This window comes from Neovison vison, chromosome 6 (assembly GCF_020171115.1).
Source record: "Neovison vison isolate M4711 chromosome 6, ASM_NN_V1, whole genome shotgun sequence".
Taxonomy (NCBI): domain Eukaryota; kingdom Metazoa; phylum Chordata; class Mammalia; order Carnivora; family Mustelidae; genus Neogale; species Neogale vison.
Genome location: NC_058096.1, coordinates 145,131,208 through 145,145,232, shown reverse-complemented (window position 1 = coordinate 145,145,232; position 14,025 = coordinate 145,131,208). Strand labels below are relative to the sequence as shown.

The 14,025-nt window shown below is 39.1% G+C and overlaps 1 protein-coding gene across 2 annotated transcripts in view; it reads left to right on the top strand.

Annotated features, from left to right (window-relative positions):
- ZNF385D (zinc finger protein 385D) overlaps positions 1-14,025 on the top strand; it is a 297,961-nt gene that overhangs the window by 111,315 nt on the left and 172,621 nt on the right. The window contains exon 1 of one of the 2 annotated variants that reach the window (XM_044252541.1): positions 5,363-5,792. The exons of the other annotated variant lie outside the window; for it this stretch is intronic. The gene's annotated coding sequence lies outside the window, so the exon portion shown is untranslated. Of the gene's footprint in view, positions 1-5,362; positions 5,793-14,025 lie in introns of those variants that run through there. 2 annotated transcript variants of the gene reach the window in all.

Sequence of the window (14,025 nt, the reverse complement as noted above, 5' to 3'; positions counted from 1 at the left end):
GTAGGCAGAGAGGCAGGCAGAGAGAGAAGGGGAAGCAGGCTTCCCGCTGAGCAGAGAGCCCGATGCAGGGCTCGATCCCAGGACCCTGAGATCATGACCTGAGCTGAAGGCAGAGGCCTAAGCGGCAGAGGCCTAACCCACTGAGCCTCCCAGGAACCCCCCAAGAGCTAAATTTAAGGCTGAAGTTAAGACTCTTTCTCCTTATGTAGTCAAGTAACATTGTTCTCCTGATTTGTTCAAAATTAGTGGATGTGTGTGTGTGTGTGTGTATCTAGAGCTACCAGTGAAGGTAAGAGCAAAATATCACTAAGTATTATAATTTAAGAGGATTAGAGTCAGAAAATGATTCAGTGGATAATTTTGTTTCCAAAGTCCCAAAGCTTCACTTCATTTGAGTGTGTCCTAAAGAATTCTCAGTAGGTAGTCCATCCTGGTTGTTCCTCCTTTGGATCATTTCATAGTCTGTCAACAGAAAGGGCAAAAGCATCTAAAATGCCTGCATCCACAACAACAGGAACCTTAGGAAGACTTAGAAAGTCTTTGTCCTGAATTTGGAATCATTAAGAAATGTTTTGTTTGCTTCTTATTTATAAAGCTAATTAGATTTTATCTTTACTATTTCATTTGATTATTGAGGTCCAGCATCAAAATATTTTAAGTATGTTCTAAAAATCAATTCTGTTCTGTCATGTTACATTACAGTTTTAATTCATTATTCCTTAAAACTGGTTTCAAGAGAACACTGAACAGACAGGCAAGAGGTAGATTAATTAAGAAGTATTAATTAATTATTAATGAAGAATTATTATTCAGAATAGATTAAGAAAATACTCATGAGTGAACGGATGCTTACAAAATCTAATTTTTGTTGAATTGTAATCTCTCTTTCAAAGCCTGTTTGAGGGTAGAGATTGGGTAGGTTTGGCCGGTCACTATAAGGAGAAGGAAATTTTTACCTCTACTCTTTAAAAGATTCAAACTTGGCTTCCACTAGGAAATAGGAAAACAGTCTGGACATTACATTGTGACTTGAACTGTTCTTCCCAACTGAACAGGATTCAAATTGCAGTTGGCCCAAGGTTTTCCTGGAATATTCAGCTGTAAACCTGCATGATGCCTGAGTTGGGTCTTCTGAGGCTGGGGAGTGTTGGTTTCCTTCCTGAGTTCTGGGTAGGGACTCAAGATTTCTCTGTGCACTTGTTGAACCAGCATTTTCCCAGCTGCCTGGACTTCCACCAATCTAATTCTTCTTTTTCTTTTTTTTTAAACTTAATTTTATTTTTTTTTCAGTGTTCCAAAATTCATTGTTTATGCACCACACCCAGTGCTCCTTGCAATACATGTTCTTGCCAGTAGTCATTATAAGGTCTCAAAGTATGATTATTTCCCAGATTCCTGTTATTTTAAAATAAATCCTTTCCAATTCAGGTAATGTATCCTTTTCATCTTTTATATGTAATCTGTCTAACTGGAAATAGGATTATTATTTTTATCATAGCACTTTTTGAAAAGAAAAAAAGAATTACTTCCATTAATGCCAGTTTTTAACATCAGGCTGATTTTGTATGTCACCCAGGGAAGCTGATAGATGACAGAGTAATCCTCCATGCAGGGGAAAGCTGGGCTCCATTCTAAGGTTTGTGGCCAACTTAGGGCCAATCGAACTGTACTTTCTTAAAACTGCATTATAAAAGCAGTAAAAAGTACTTTTAGGAATAGAGGTACCTTCTGAAATAACACTTTTGGTTTTCATAAAACAAATAATGTTGATGGGTTGCATGTGAAGTAGGAGTAAGAAGCCTATCTGAATACTTTTAATATTTTTCTCTATTTTGTTCCATGTTTGTTAGGTAAATGATTCAGTCCCTTTATGTTTCTGAAACAAACAGACAAACAAATGAACAAACCACTTGCAGACACTTTAGGGCCATGCCTCCCCTTTCTCAATACACCCTAATGATTTTAATACATCTCAGCTTTTCACTTCAAACCCATTGACATGCGTCATTCAAGACTAATCTTTGTCAATATTTTATTGCTTTACAGTTGTGAGAAAAAGAACATGCAGCTCAGGTAGATTGGAAACAGTGGATGGGGAGAATAGTTTAAAATCAGGCGCGTCTGGGTGGCTCAGTGGGTTAAAGCCTCTGTCAAATAAATAAATAAAATATTTTAAAATCAGCATCATGAGGCCAATCCTTATTAAAAGAGATAAAACAAAACTGCTGTGGTATGTGCAATTATACAATATACTGTAGTGATGTAAGGATCATATGGAAATTTACTTTTTGCTGAGATTTGTAATTAGCATGCAATAAATGTATCATCAAGGCAAAACATTATTATATGGCCTATGATAAACTAACAAGAACTTGTATTTATTAAACACATTCTTGGTTCGAGGTGCTGTTATATAATGTCTTGACCCACATCATTCATTGGGATCCTTACAGCAACATACTATAGTGGGAGTTGTATTGTCTTTATATAGAGCTGAAATAACCAAGAGCCAGATCATGCAGCCAGGACAGACCAGAGCTCTCCTGTGAAGAAAGGCAGTATAAAATCTGAGCTCCTCTTTTCAAACGTGAGTTTTTACTGCCTCTAACTAGTAAAAAAATGGTAGTTTCTCTAGTTGAGAACATTCTTTTATCACCACTTTGTTTCAGTGACATATTAGAAAAGGCTAATAAACATTTTCGTTTTCATTGGGGGCAGGATTTTTAAATTATTATTTCCCTTTACCATTATATTTTGCTTGGAACATCCACAGAAATCATTTTGAAGGAACACATGAATTTGTTTAAAGACGTGGGTCTTCGTTACAATGAGCCTTGGCTGTACAAGTATTATGGCTGTCATCAAATAAAGTGAGAATTAAGCAAAATGCAACATATATTTTACATTAAAAAGTAAAATAATTATGTCCAAGAGAAATTAAAAATAAGGCCTCTTGAGCTACATAGATGGACTGAATAGGAGACAGAATTTGTTTGTATAGATATATAGACTGTATATCTGTATCTATTTATGTGTTTTTCTTCCCGTAAAAACAAAGAAAAAAAAAAAGGTTGTGTAACAGAATTGCCTCTAGCATGTATAGAGTCTGAACAAATACTCTTCGGTGTGGCTCCTGTCCATAAAACCAGTGGACTACAAAATGCATTACAATATCCATGAGCCTAGGAGGCATAGTGATTTATTGAAGAAAAATTAAAGTAATGGGTAGAGAAGAGCTACTGATGTATTTATTTATTGTCCAGTCAGTGCCCCTTAAGACTCTTTGCCAGGCCCAGATACCATCTCTTCCTATTCATTATCGTCCAATGCACATTCCTTGTGGACTTCATCTCTTGATACTGTAAGGAGGAAGGAACGAACAGCATTATGATTACGGTGTCAGAGTTCTTCACAGCTGGCTTATATTGAAACAGAATAGATCTTCTTGCTTCTGATTTTCCCTAACACCATTAACTTAAGGGTTGTTACACGATTACATCTGATGAGCTGCCTTATCTGTTACATTCCAGGGGAAGACTGGCTCCCGGTGACCCTCGCAAAGGTTGTTACTGTGGTTTCCCCTTGATGATGAACAGGAAATGCAAATCGTCCTGGGTATGCCAGAAAGTGTGAAGGATGATTCTTTGTTGGTGACTGTTTGAGATTTTCTAGCGGAAGTGTAGAATATCTTACAATATGTTTCAAACGATTCAGGATGTAATCTTTGGCTTCCTACAATGTGATCTCTGTCAGAGGGGACCACACCCTTGCCAGCCACAGGAGGCCACCAGCCGGGAGAGTCTTGGCCTGCAGGAAGAGTGACAAGAGAAGTTCCATTCTAGCAAAAAGTGTCCACTGTCATCAAGCTCAGCCTAAGATCACAGAGACAGGGAGAGGTGGGAGACATGAGTAGGAGGTAAGGGAGGACATTGACCGGCAGGGTATATTGGCATTGAGGAGGAACACGCAGGAAGCTGGTAGAGACTAAACTGGGAAGTAGGTGCCCTTCCTGGGTGTTGGCAGTGAGGTTGCACATAGCCAATGTTGTTGCTCATTCCCCTGGATCCTGGGGATATGGATAGTCAGAACCACACAGGACCCACATGGGCAACTCCTGCAGGGTGCGTGGTGGACAGTGGTATCTCAGAACCCCAAACATGGCCTATGCCATGTGACTAGTCACCCCAAATTAGATATCAGCACCAGAGATGGCCTGATCTCATGTGGAAGAAATAGTACACAGAGCAGCAGAAGTGACACAACCCATCCTCTTAGAACTGCATGGGACAATGACCACCTCAAAGGCAAGAGTCACTGAGCAATATGGGCATCTGTGCCCCATTCAGGACGCCTCAGGGGCTGACCCTGACAACTTCTGCAGGCCCAGGCAGCCATGCAGTTCTTGGAAAATTTCCAGGAAGGTGCCCCAAATTACAGGGTCAGGCAGCTGCTTCCCTTCCCAAATCTAAGGCATGTTTTGACTTCTGGCCTCTGCTTTAGAGATTCTGATGGGCACGGCCTGAACTGAAGATGTATCTTTATTGATAGCTATATATCACACAGATCACTGATTTACATTTATGAACACTGTGCTATCTATAAAAATCGCATGGAGCCTTCAACATCTTAATACCTCCTTAGTAGGAAGGAAGATCGTGTTTCATCCATCCTTTTGATGGATGAAAAATCTAAATTCCAGGATTTTTTTTCCTTATAAGTGACAAAGCTACATTGTCACCCTTGATCTTTTCACTGAAAATTTAGGACTCCCTTTATTCTATCACTTGACTTTTTAAAGATTTACCTTTCCTCTGATTTGTGAGGTTCAATATGAATCTAACTGAAAAAAGGCAAGTCCTGTACATCTAGAAAGTTTACAAAGGATGTCTTCAGACTGATAACTTGAATCGAGGCAGAATTGTGATATTGAAAATTTGAGGGTAAATTATCTTAGCCTTATTTTTTTTAAAAGCATTATTTTTTAATCTCTGTCTCCTCAATCACCTTTCTCCTATTGAAAAAGATTTTTTTACCTATGATAAGACCCAAGGAGGAGTTTATTGCATCAGAGTCTCATTTTGTGAATAGCAAAAAATAAGTGGAAATTCTCAGTGCCCCCTATAAAAGAAACTGTACCCTTTATTAGCAAATTGAGTTTCTTCTTGGCTGTAAGGCAGCAAAGCACACATTCCTGTCTAAGAAAATAAAAGCAACACAAAAATGTGAAAGACTTAAAATCCAGAAGAGCAATAAATTTCCCAAACAAAACACACACACACACACACACACACACAGTGGTAAAGGGTTGGAAAGGACACTTCAAGTTAATTCAAGAACAGAGGACATAAAATTAGTAATCAAACTGGGAGCTTTTTGTGATGAGAGCAGCAAATGTGCTTGAGTATCTCTGAAGATAACACACCACATTCATTTGTCCTCGGTAGCTAATTTAACTCTCCCGAGTTACAGCTGGCATGCCTCTGCTCTTGCCTGATTAGCTGAAGTCCACATTTCCCGCTGAAAGGTTGTCCTTAGTGGCGATCGTTTGCCGCTGCCTAAAACAAACAGCTTTACACATGCACACACGCGCTCCCCTGCACGCGTGCGCACACGCACACACACACACACACGCGCGCACACACACTTTTTTTTTTTTTTAACTGATGCCACAGTGAATTGGCAGTTTCTTGCTCACTGCATTGTGAACACCGTCTGCATTTTCCTCCCTAGTAGCCACTGCTTGGGTCTGCCTTTAATGACTCCACTTAAGCTTTACCACAGCTGCTACTAAGGTACGTTTTATTTTTTCCCCACCACAAACTATTTTTTACAGAAGAATGTTAATTAGTAACTGATAGATATAAAGATTGCCAGCGACAGCCCATTAATTCCATTTACTTTAATAGGACTTAGAACTTAGCTTGCAGTACAGCTGTATTCAGACTGGATTATAAATGTAATTTTTTGCATCATTAACTTCCCTGATTAATCTTCGACAGCAAATGCATAATTATCAGGGGAAAAAGCCACCCAGTATTTGCAGCAAAGAGTCCAGCTCTCAAAGTTGTGCTTTTGCAGGCCCCTCATTAACATCACAGCAAGTAGCATAGGATTTTGTAAGGGGATGATTGCTTTCCATTGCTTAAGGTTAACCTATGCCAGGGACTTGGTACTTCTGAAAATAAATACTGTATGTGCGGTACTCTGTGTGTGTGTGTGTGTGTGTGTGTGTGTGTATGAGTGCACACACACGCCCATGTGCACCACACCCATACATACACACAGTCACACTGCCTTGCTTCCCTACTGTGTCTGCTTTGTGATAAGTTCCCTGACAAACATATGCAAACTAGTGTCACACCATTAATAACCTGCATATGCAGCTTTCCACCTGTGGATCTGGGAGTCCCTTGCCAGTCCTGCATCTTGAGCTCTTTATGGAAAACTGCCTCCTACTGTGACATTTCAGGGGTGACATGTAGTGGGGTAGGCTTCAGATCACAGCCACCCATGTTCCCGTTGCATGTATGGCTCTGATTCGGCATACTGGGCAAAACCAAAACACGGAATCAGACAGGAGGAGGGTGTTCAAAGAAGGAAACAGCAGACTGAGACTAAAATACTTTGCTTGTCATTCTGTGCTACTTGGTGCTAAAAGGACAGGCTTAGATGCTGAAAGAAGGCGGCCCTGGCAGAGGGACAGCCCGAATCTGAGGTGGTGAAGCTGTAGGCAATGGCTGCTTTGAAGGAGCCTAATTATTGGCTCGTTAGTATAAAATGGCACTTTCTTAGCATGAAGCTTCTGGCTGAGGAAGATTGAAAACATCTCAACCCAATCACGTGTTTATTCACCACCAAAAAGAGCCTCCAAGAAGGAAATGGGGAGCTGAGGAGGGAGGGACGGAGGCAGAGATTCTTAAAAAATTGGTAAAATGAAGGCTCTTCTCTAATGAGTTATAGTGTTCATGTGAATAATAATCAGCCCCCTTTTAGCTGTTGTTCCTCTGTTTTGAACACAAGAGGTGGGAGACTTGGGGCCTAGATCCTTTGGGGCCTCAGTTTCAAAGGTAAAGTAGCCAGAGATCTCTGCTTTTGTTCTCAAATTTCCCCAGACTGTATTTCTGATGTACTGAACATCACTTTCTAAAATAACTTTCCCTTACTGTGAAATATGTGCTGATCTTTAGTTAGTAGGCTCTCGAATACTTAGAGTGATAATTCTGCTCAATTTTCAGTCAGGTGATGCATACCTTTGCCTTGTCTTTGTTAATATGCCTGATTGGTACCCAGAACAGGTTGTGGTCTCCATACACATGAAGTGGTCCCCTCCCCTCATGCTTTCTCAGGTAGAACAGGGCAGTGCGAGGCTGGGTTTGGGGGTGGGGATACAATTACTAGGGATTATAATTGCTAAATCTCCTATCTTCTCCTTATCAGTGGGTTCCCAGAATCTCCGTATCAGATTCAGAATATCACAGGTTCTTTCTCATCATAACTCCCTCAGTAAATCTTGGCCAAGACCATTAAAGCAGCTACAGGTTTTGCAACCTTACTGCCAGTCCCCAGAGAAACAGAGGCTTCAGGGAATTTTTAATGGAGTCGAGTCCCTCTTTTACAGCATTGCAGGTGTTAAGCAGGAGAATAACGTGATCATCAGGTTTGTTTTTATCACTGTTGTTTTGGCTGGATAGTGGAGTATGAATTTAGAAAGGAAAAGCTACAGGCATGCCAGCTTGGATCTAAATATATGTGTACTTATACATATTTGCATATATAATTACATATACACACACATAAAGGTTAAGTCCAGAAGAAGATGGTCTGAAATTTCATGTTTTCTCAAGCATCATTTTATATTTGGTAGACCCATGTTCCTTTATGGATGGATGCCTTCCTTGTTTAAGCTTACTGTCCCTGTTCCCAATTGATACTGAAAAAAACCAAACAAACAAGAAAACAAGAACCAAAGTATGTTGATTTCTATGAGGTAATTTTATATTTGTTGCCCATTCACTTTGCAGTCATTGGGATATAAAGATGATTCAGAGACCACTCTTTGTCTTACCTAATTCACCCTGAACGGGGTACTGTATTGGTTGGTGGGGTTGCTATAACAAATTACCACATATTGGGTGTCTTAATAGAAATTTATCCTCTCCTATTTCTGGAGGCTGGTACTCCAGAATCAAATGTCGGCAGGGTTGTTTCCCTCTGAAGGCTCTAGAGAAGGATCCTTCCTGGCTTCTGCTGGCTCCTGGCAATCCTTGGTCTCCTTTGGTTTACAGCTGTATCATTCCGCTCTCCTCCGTGTGTCCCCGTGTGAAAGCTCCCTTTGGCTCTATTTTATATGTACACTTACATAAGCTGCTTCTAATTTGTTTTTTGGGAAAATTGGTTATATGTAAAGTGTAGAGAAATATGTGGTTTGCAAGTCTAACTATGCCCTGTTTTGTAGAGGCCTTTTTAGGAAGGAAAATGTGTTTTGCTGTGACTAGTTACACAGCATTTAGGGCCCACCAGGGAAATCTTACCTCACAATCCTTTACTTCCTTACATGACAAAGATCCCTTTCCCCCCGAAAAAGGCAACCTTCATTCTCTTACGATATAAACGAGTATTCACATGTGGCAGGGGTTCTGGGGATTAGATATGGATGTATCTTTTGGGAGATCACCATTCATTCAACTAACTGCAGAGGCAAAAAGAAATCATTGTCCTGGGAATCCGGGCTTCTGTTCACAATAAGCGATGTGCTCTTTGCTAATTCAGAATTAAAATCCCACACATGGAGAACAGTAGGGGACTTTTAGGATGTGTATACAACAAAAAGCTTATTGGAGACCTTTCTGGCAGCATACGACTGCTAAAGGGTGCAGGAGGGAGAGAAAGCCAGTTGCCTGGTTGCTGGTCCAAGTTCTTCTCCTTACGGCATATTACCTGTCTCAAAAAGTTTTGCCAAGGACACCAGGCCTAATTTCCTTATAGGAGAGATGGATATAAATCAGAGTACATTAGTGGTAGGAAAGACCTTAGCAGTGTAACAGGGTGGCTAAGAGCAGTTATTCCCAGTTTGGATTTGCTTCACACTCACTTGCTGTTTTGCTCTTGGGCAAGGTTCTTCACCTCTCCATGACTTAAGTTTTTGTCTGTTCAGCAAAGATTCTCAAAAGTACCTTCCCTTGGGGTTGTTCTGAGGGAGAAGTGAGCTAACACATGTAAAGCACAAAGAAGTACCTGGGCGGTGAAAACACAGTAACATTAACTATGTGGCAAGTACCTTGTCCAAATAATTCACTTTACAGATGCACACTGGAAGTCTGAAGAGTTGTGACTTGTTTAAGGACACATAGCTATTGAATAACAGAGCTAGATTCAAACCCTGCTCTCTGAAACCCAGTTCAGTTCTCTGTACCCAGCATTATTATACCCCAAGTTCTTGCCAAAAAACTCTCATGAAGTACTTAGCTTATTGTTCTGAGGACATGAAAGTTGAGACCCCTTGCTCTTAACTCTATTAAACGGAGATGAAAATTTGGTATCCTTAATGGCTCGAATTCTCTATTACTCAACTCTTTAAGGCTTATAAATGTAGAAATTGTTATTGATGGAACAGGTTTCAAGGACAGAGAGGAGATTGCTGAAATTCATGCTTTTGCAAAGAAGGAAAATATCAGGTTTGTATTTTCAAAATAGGGGTGAAATCAATGTGTTCTAGTGATTTAGTCACATAGTACCTTCTGATTTTGTTGAGGCCTTTCAAAAAATAATCAGTGAGCAGGAATTAATAATTTGGCTACTTGATGCAATAAAGAACTCTATTGCAGATTCGGAGGTGATGACAATGGTTATATTCTTTTTATAACACAATGGGATTCCAGCTTCAAAGTAACCACTGTTAGTAAATTTCTGTCTTACTTACCAAAAGCCTACAAATATCACAGAAAGTATTTCGTGCCATGCATTTAGACACCAGATACTGCAGTGAGCACGGTGTGCACACCTGCACATACATTGTTCCAGAGCTGTTGACCATTGTTTGGAGACATTTGAACAAATCTCTTTTCAAGTGTAATAAGCAATAAGAAATAAACAGGAGAATATGAGTTGTTTTTAATTTTTTTAAATGGTGAAACTAGTTGGATTGAACAGTTAGAGAAGTATTTGTGACTTGCAGATGTTAAATGTGCCCTATTTGATAGAGGTCATTTTAGGAATGAAAGTGTGTTTTGCTTCAACTACTTATTTAGCATAATAGAAGTTCCCCAGCCTCCTTCAAAAACTCTCCTGCAAGGAAATTGATTTTCTGATGGAAGGTACTGAAGGGTATCTTTAGCATCAGTGGAGAAGCAACTAATTTAGCACTATCAGTGAGTCAGATGTCTGTATATTCCCAACAGTAAACAAGAATTAAGCCATTCCTTACCCTGTTTCTATTACCCAGATTCCTTTGCAAGGAAATAGCGTGAGTTGTGGTCACCCTGAATTCTTAAATAATCTGACAATATGTACCCTCACCCCTTCATTTTACTGTTATTTTTATCACATTGTGCACATTATATGATTACTATCAGACACCCTTTTCTTTTTTGAAGTCTTTTATTATATCCATTTGTTTTTTTTTGATATTATGGGGGAAGGTAGTCTTAAGGTGATTTTGTTTTTAAAATTCTAATAGATTTCAGCTTGTTTAAAGAGAACAACTTGATGCTTGATTACAGTTTTTCTTTTCCTGTTTTCTATGCATTAATTCTATTCCTTAATTTTTTCTGTTCATTAATTCTGATTAGCCTTTCAGAAAGTTATCTTTTCCTGTCCTACGTAAATAAAACTGCAGATTCCTGAAGTCTTGTTTAGCTTGTTATGCCTTTTCCCCTCTTTCACTGAATAATGAGGTCTTTTCAAATTGATCAGTTTTTTTAAATTACTCTCCAACACCTACATAGTCACACACACAACTGAAAAAAACAAAAACTGTAGCTTTTTAATGTTGAAAAAAAAAAGTCAAGGACATGGCTAGAGGGCAAGATTAATAATACTGGGAGATGAGAACAAGAAACAAAGTTAAGTGAAATAAAATTGTATTTGTTGGGTTCCTGCTATGTGAAACTCAGTGTTTCATTTGAATAAGGAGCCTACAGATTTAGATACAGTGCTGTGGCAAGGATGCATGCCTGTCCACCAAAAAATGTGTTCCAACCTTCCATTGTGTGAGCTTTCGTGGCGAGAGGGCTGCCCAGGTACTAAATTTCCCAGCTCTCTTTGTGAACACAGCCATTTGTCCAAGTTCAGTGAAAGGAATAGAACTGCAAGTGATAGTTTCTTACCTCAAGCCTGTCTGCAGTAAAAAACACCCATTGATATTTTTCTCCATAGTCCTTTCTGCGTCTGTGTGACCAGAATCAAGAAAACCCCCGGGATGATGGTTTTGGATTGAATTGTACCCCTCACACCTCAAAATTTACGCCTCAGTACCTCTGTATTTGGAGAGAGGCCTTTAAAGAAGTAATTAAATTAACAGGAGACCATGAGGGTGTGCCCTCATCCAGTCTGACTGGTGTCCTTGTAAGAAGAGAACTTTAGGGCACACAGGCAAAGAGACACACACATACAAAGGAGAGGCCATGTGAGGACACAGCAGGAAGGTGGCCACCTGAAAGTCAGAGACAGGAAACTCAGGAGAAACCAAAACTGTCAAGACTTTGATCTTGGACTTGTAGCCTCCAGAATTTTAAGAAATCAAATTTCTGTCATTTAAGCCACCCCCAAAAAATGGTTTTGTTTTGGTTTTCTGTTTTTTTTTTTTTTTTTAATGGCTGTTGTAGCAAACTCCTACAGGGACTTGGAAACCACATGTTAAAGCTGGTAGAACCTTTGTGTCCAGGGTCCCTGAGTGACCACTGGGTGATAGTGTCACTTCAGACCTATTCGCCCTCCCTACACTATCTTGTAGGGGCACCTGGCTGGGTCAGACAGGAGGCATGTGACTGTTGATCTTGGGATTGTGAGTTCAAGCTCCATGTTGGGTTTAGAGATTTCTAAAATAGACAAACAAAAAACAACAAAAAAACCAAGCCCCCAAAACTTCTGTGTTCTTGAGTCATTGTTATATTTAGAGTCTAATAGTTAGAGCAGTTTATCTCCCTAAATTAGCATAGGCGGTTTCTATGTCCAACAAGATACACAGTCAGGGATTGATTGCTGAAATAAACATGGATGTGGTATGCATGGAAATGAACTGAGAAACATGTGTGTCCATTCGCTCTCAAAGCAGCTTTCTTTTAAATTTTTTTATTTTTTTTTATTAACATATAATGTATTATTAGCTCCAGGGATACAGATTCTGTGAATCGCCAGGTTTACACACTTCACAGCACTCACCATAGCACATACCCTCCCCAATTTCCATAACCCCACCCCCCTCTTCCTTCTCTCCTCCCCCCAGCAACCCTCAGTTTGTTTTGTGAGATTAAGAGTCACTTATGGTTTGTCTCCCTCCCAATCCCATCTTATTTCACTTATTCTTTTCCTACCCCCCAAACCCCCACGTTTCAAAGCAGTTTTCTATGATTCATTCATATGCTTGGTTCCAACTTCCAACCTCAATATTCTCATTCTGTCCACATCTGATAATACAAGTCTGCCTATTTATTGCTTCAAGAGTTCAAAGGACCATCTAATGAATAAAGAACAGAGTGTACTTAATTACAACATTGGAAAGTTCACTAAGGGTCTTCTTGACAAAACTTCATTTGTTCTGAGGTTTTCTTGTATAGTATCAGTAATGCACAGAGTAACAACAGAATTGTCAGGTCAGAGTTTAGATCTCAATATGAACCAATTACAAAAAGCCTAGCTCTAAAAGTATGTGTATAATAGAGGAGGGATGAGACTTGACATCTGTGGAGCCAGAAACTTGTCTATGGAACGTATCTCTAAATCTTATAGCTCAAGTACAGAAGAAACTTAATAGAAGTGTCTCAAATTTGACAAGACTCCTAAAAATTTACCTTACAAACTATTATTTTAAAAACAGTCAACCAAACCAGAAGAAAGACTGATTTTGTTTCTTTAGTTGCCTTCATTGTAAACTATAGTATGAAATCACTGCCTGTGAAGAGTTCATGAAAGAGTATGAATCCAAAACACATGGGGGGGGGCAGATAAAAGCATTATCAAGTGGGTGAATTAGAAAAATATATATTTTTTCTGAATTTTATGTTTGTGTTGTCTGTCAGGTTTTTTCCTTTTAGATTTGGAGTTGGTTACGCATCTTATTATTTAAAAAAATATTCTTTTTCCATTCTAATTTTGTTTTTGTAAGTATATGTTCTCTTTCTTAAAAATACCCACTAAAATTGTATGAACTTCAGCTTTAGGCCCTACAAAATCCTGAATCTATGTCACTAACAAGCCTTAACTTGAACTCTTCTGGTGACAAGTACCTCGTACCCTACCCTTAGGCTCTCCTTTCAGGGGAGGGGGATCTATCTGTGACAATATCTGTTGTGTTCTTATGGCTATTATTATCTGTTTGGTTGTTTTGACTTAACTCCTGAAAGCAGTTTTGACCTGACTCTGCCTAGGACATGGGGAGAACATTCCGTTCCTATTCTATGTATTCACAGATACACATTGGTGTTATAGGGAAGTAGGTATGTGAAGTTTAGCATATTTTTAGATTGTTTCTATTAAAAGATGTAATGTTTTAAAATGAAACGTGAAAGATTAAGGGGAAAAATACATCTCTTTAAATAGCATGCCTATATTTCTACAAAGCTTGTAACATTGTATCATCATTTCTGAAATTAGTTTACTTGTGGGTATGTAATGATTAGAAGCCAGTTATTTTATTTAGCTCTTTCTTGTACATATTTTCACTTGCTATTAAATTCAAGAGGCTTCAAAGTTATTCTCATGAAAACAGAGTGTTCTTAGGTACTCTGGTGAAAGAAGATACCACATGAAGACATTTGTTTTTGACTATTACTCAAAAAGAAATGGATCCAAGACTGGATTTGCTTCACC